This window comes from Ailuropoda melanoleuca, chromosome 7 (assembly GCF_002007445.2).
Source record: "Ailuropoda melanoleuca isolate Jingjing chromosome 7, ASM200744v2, whole genome shotgun sequence".
Classification (NCBI taxonomy): Eukaryota; Metazoa; Chordata; class Mammalia; order Carnivora; family Ursidae; genus Ailuropoda; species Ailuropoda melanoleuca.
This window is the reverse complement of record NC_048224.1, coordinates 53,696,538-53,701,677: the sequence shown is the minus strand read 5'-3', so window position 1 is coordinate 53,701,677 and position 5,140 is coordinate 53,696,538. Positions and strand designations below refer to the sequence as shown.

General features: G+C 49.5%; 1 long non-coding RNA gene across 2 annotated transcripts; it reads right to left on the bottom strand.

Annotated features, from left to right (window-relative positions):
- Positions 1 to 3,709: 3,709 nt before the first annotated feature.
- Positions 3,710 to 4,549, bottom strand: LOC117803032. 2 transcript variants are annotated; one of them, XR_004626600.1, is made up of 2 exons: positions 4,531 to 4,549; positions 3,710 to 3,919 (listed from the first exon to the last, which is right to left on the bottom strand). It is a non-coding gene; the product is annotated as an uncharacterized LOC117803032 (long non-coding RNA). The 2 variants fall into 2 exon arrangements; XR_004626599.1 differs by lacking the exon at positions 4,531 to 4,549 and adding an exon at positions 4,087 to 4,171.
- Positions 4,550 to 5,140: the final 591 nt, after the last annotated feature.

Genomic DNA, 5,140 nt, shown 5'->3' with positions numbered 1-5,140 from the left:
TGTTTGCAAACCCTGAAGCTGTCCAGTCCACTTACAAGGCCTTTTCTTTTCCTGGCTTCTAGTCCAAGCTCTGCCCAGACGGCTGTGTGCACTTGGACAGGTCACCTTCCCTCTCTGTACCTATTTCTGTTGTGAAATTATATAATTCAAAGAAAGGCTGACAAAGGGGAACGTTGTGTGATTGGTGACTTTTAGGCAGGGCCGCGCCAAGTTGGAAGTCCTCTGAAGGCAGGGAGATGCCACACTCATCCGCGCGTCTTTTTTGCCCAACTCGGCGCCTAACGCTTGCAAGACACAGCAGAGTGCTAGGAGCCAGTCCCAGCAATAGGAGTAGATCTCACTGAGGCGCACAACTGCCCGATGGCGTAGGCGGTGTTAAATTCATTTCGCCACGTCAGAGCTAGGACCTACAAGACCTGCTTTAGCGGCCAAGGCTTGAACCACTAAGTAAGGCCAAGGCATTTCTGTTTAAAATAACGTTTTCCAGGTAATGCAAATGCACCACGGTTCTATTCCCTCTTCCAGAGCCCCAAGAAGTGGACCACAAAAGTCCTGAAATCTCTCCCTGGGCTTTCCTAAGCAGAACTTGGGGTTGGATTATTTGCCTTCTAGCACTCACGTTTTACTGTCAGCTCTTAAAACTCAAGCAGTGTCTTTAATGTTCAAGACAGCCCATTGGTAGGTGATCAATAAAGATAAATGTTAAATAAATGGCATACAGTCCATGAGTAGAGAATACAAATGTCTTCTTGGGACTCTCCCCCCAAACCCAAAAATTCATCTAATCCTTTCCCTCCCAACCTTATTCTCAATTGAGCCCAGCTCAATCCCACACCTGTCTCAGTTGGATAGGCTTTTTAAAGGAAGAATTATTAGCACCAGCGATAAGCTGGTAAATGTTTGACAACCATCTCCCAGAAGAGAAAAAAAAACACACCCAAGCCCCCGATTTGTAGCATTTGCTGATTTCAGTGGTGTATAAATACTCTCATGGCCAATTTCCTGCCACCACTGTGAAGTCACTGAACAGCATTGAATTAAAACACCAGGCTCTAGTGCACTGCTGAAGAATGCACCGTGGGCCACAGGCCATGATAAAGTCCATGTGTTTTCTCACTTAATCCTCACAAAATACAAGGTAGGCATTAATATCCTCATCTCACAGCTAAATCCAACTTTTTTTGATGTGAGTGGCACAATTCTAAACCACGCTAGTGGATAACAAGGTCCCTGCCCTAAGACCGTTTTTCCATTTTTTGATGTGACATTTGACATCAGGACTCAGTATACACCTAAACACAAAATAATACCCTTACTAAGTGTGATGCCCCTCTTAATTTTCTACTCTATTTTATTTTCTTTAAATGCAGGTTGCACTCCACGAAATTGATTTTGTGACCCATTAATGGGATGAAACGGTCTGAAAAACACCGTGTTGAGGGCTGCTGTTTTCAGACAAAGCCTGCTTACAAACTGTGAGTACCAGTGACCCAGAGCCCTCTCCTAAGTGCCTGATCGACCTGTGTTTCCCACGCATCTGCAGGGGCTCCAGGTCTCCTTTCTGACCATCCCAGCCCTTAGAACCACCCTGCTCCTCTTCCTGACCTTTCCCACAACACTTCTCAAGATGAATGCAGGGAGCACACACTAGAAGTGGAAGAGAAAGAGAAAGCAAAAGGGCAAGAGTTTCAGTAAACAAGGGAGTGGCATGGACACGCCAAGAGATAATTCACCCATGCTAAATTAGTCACTGTGGTCTCCCCCAATCTAACACCATGAGCTCTGCATTCTCTCCTGGGCCTCTGACCTCCCCCTAGGAATTCCTCCCTCTCCTCTCCTCCCCAGCTTCCTTTGAAGGAAGAGAGCCCTGCAGCTTAAAGATTGGAGGAGAGATGTGGGCATTCCCTACAACACAGCAGTGTCCCAAGATGACCAGAAATTCTTAGCTAGGATGGCCTTAAAAATACCTATCTCCCCCACCTCTCTGAGCCTCTTTTTTTCTGATCTGTAAAATGGGATTATTCACGGCTTCCGTTTTGAGAGCTGATGGATAGAGAAGTGTTTAGCACTGTGCCTGGCTGACCAGTGCCCAAGGACTGCGTGGCATGAGCTGTCCTCTGGATTTAGATGAACCCTCCTGGAGGAGCTATGGTTGTACCTCTGATCCCTCCAAGTCCTGTTGATTCTCCCAAGGAGCTAAACAGATGGTGACCGGGAGGACTCATTCACATTTTACTGCTCACAAGAAATTTAGTGTCCATCAAGAGCACTGATCATGAGCCATTCGATGTCTCGAGTGTTTTGTATCTATTTAAACCAAACATCTTACAGAAGGAGGAAGCACAGGTTATGTCACTTGCCCAACAAGGTCACACAGTCAGCCAGAGCCAAGTTTCGAACCCTGGCTGTCCTGCTTTACCACAGGGGTGCAACAGCTGGGCAGGTCTTTTGCCTCTCATTTGGAAGGGGATGGACTGGGACTCCTTCAAGTCAAACTTGCCAGGTCACCCAGCAGATCCCCTGGCGCACCACCATGTGGACTCCTCTCCCAGTGCTCCTTCCACAAGCCATGTCAGCAAATTAGAAAGATTTATGGGCTCCGAGCCACTCCCCTCTGCACTTAGGCAGCCTGCTGTCACATTTTCCAAGGGCAGCGCTTTCCGGTCTTCTGCTTATCGAGACCCAGCTCCCTCGAAGGCCCCACCATATCCCCACTCCATCAGAGAGGCCTAATCACACGAATAGACCACGTTGTGACTCGCTCCAAGCAGTGTGTCTGGAAAACACAGCCCTCGCCCCCAAGTTAACAGTTAATGGGGAGGGGGGTGCGGGGAGACGTGAAACAGACAATTGCAATGTAATGAGGTAAGGGCCAGGCTGGGGGGACTCTGGGCACTACAAGGGCAGAAGGGGGCTCCTAACACCCAGAAGTTGTGGCTCAAAGAATGCCTGCAAGGAGTGACTTAGCAGCAGAAAGCTGCAGGAGGAGAGGAGCACAGGTAGGGAGACAAGAGTGATCCAGACCGAGGAAAAGCAGGCTTCCGGGACCTGAGGTGAGAGAAAGAAGAGCAGTGAAAGGTGCCAGAGGGAGCAGGAACCCGCAGAGGTAGACAGGAGCCAGGTGGACACAGGCAGGTCACTTAGTTGATAGCTCGAGGGCAATGGGGAGGCAAGGGTTTTAAACCAGGGAGTCACGTGATTGGCTTTGCTTGGCTGGATGTGGGGGGGGGGCGGGTGGAGGAGGAGGAGGAGGAAGCTGGAAGCAAGAGGAGTGGCAGTAATCCGGCCAGAGTCGAAGGCAGTCAGCAGCCACAGGAAGGAAGTGGATGGATACGAGAGGTACCGAAACGGTAGAACCAGCAGGACTGGGGGATTTGTCTGATGTGGAGGGGTGAAAGAGAGGAAAGGGGTCGCGCATCACCCAACCTCAGGCTGGCTGGTGGTGCCACTTACCAAGACAGGGGACCCAGGAGGAGTGAGTTTGGGTGCTGGGAGACAGCCTAGCTTAGGTGTTGGGTTGGGGGCAGGGATGAGCTCCCACGTGCTCCAAGTCTCTCAATTTTGCCCCTTCTAGTTTTTTCTTCACATCAACCTAATCTGCTCACCCACCCTGTGCTGAAACCCTTCATGGTGTTTGGGATCATATCTCAAAAAGCACTGGGGGGAAAAATCCCTTAAGTCTCCGATAAACTGTAGTGTAGGAACATACCTCCCTTAGGCAAGCGCTGAGATCTCGAGGTCTCCTCCGACGTGGGGGCAGGAGGCAGTCTCGGTTTCTTCGTTTGAGGCAGGAGTGAAGACTGGCGTTTGGGGGCCATGCTGTCAGGAAACTCCACAGACCCAGGAGAGAGGCAAGTCTGGAAGAAGCTCTGAGGACTGGAGCTGCCCCAGGTGGCGGAGGTTTAAATCTACGGGAGCCCTGGCCAGGAAGGGATATTTACATGACAGTGGGACACCCACCCCATCCCCTCCCCCAGCCTCATCCCTTCCCTCCCACCCTCCAATTAAGATCAACTTCTTTAAGTTGCTCTCTGCAGGTCCCTAACGGTCTTTCTCGGCACTAGGTGGGCAGGAGGAGATGTTTACTGTGGGAGAAGTTCTGTGCTCTCTAGGACCCTCTTGGTAGCATCTGGAAACACCAGCAGCCTTTCCTAAATCCTCTAGATAGGCGGACCTGCCCCCACCGAGAACTTGTCCACTTCTTCTTTCTTTATTTTTTTTTCCTTTGGCCTCTAGATTTAAACGTGTCCTTGCCTCACCTCAGCCTGGGACAGTATTCAGGGCCATTACCTTCACCCCCATCTCTGTCTGGCTAACTCCCACCCAAACTCCAGGCCTCGGCTTGGAGACCTAAATGAACACTGAAATACAGGATTCCCAGGCAAGAATTACAAAGGAAGAGGGAAAAGAAGGGGCCTTTGAGAAGACCTGGAGCATTTCATTCTGCACTCATTCTGGAAAAAGAAGGTCGAGTTTGAAAAATCTTAAGAAGGTATCTTGTCTGGGGGGATGAAGGGGGGGGTCACATACTTCAGCGCCTCTTGCAGCCTGTCGGGTAATAACTATGAATAAGCCAGCAACTGGATTTCACCACAGCTAGTGGAAGGCGGAGTGGTACAACCACTCTGGAAAACTGCCAGCTCCACCCAAACTGAACTTGTGTTCAGCACTTCTGCTCCTGGTTATATTCCCAGCAGAAATGCTTACCCGTGTATTCTCCTATGTGGGACAGATGTGTACAAGAATGGTCATAGCGAGATCCCTAACAGTAAAAATCTGAAAACGAAAATGTCAATGCTTGAATGCATACATTGTGAAATAGTCACACAGTGGAATATGTTGAAGCAATGAAAATGAACGAAACACAAGTGCAAGCGGTGATGTGATTACAGCCTACAAACGTAGCATTGAGTGAAAAGACGCAAGACACAAGATAGGATAGGCTGTGTGATCTCATTTATATAAAGTACAGAAACCGGCAAAACCGACCTATGCGAAGGAGAAGTCCAGAGTGTGGTTAACCTAGTCTTGAGGAGCGATGTCACCGAAAGGGGGAACAAAGGGCCTCTGGAGTCCTCCTGAAGCCCAGTTTCTGGATCTCGGGCTCGCTACACTGATTCATGATATCTTTGTTGCCAGG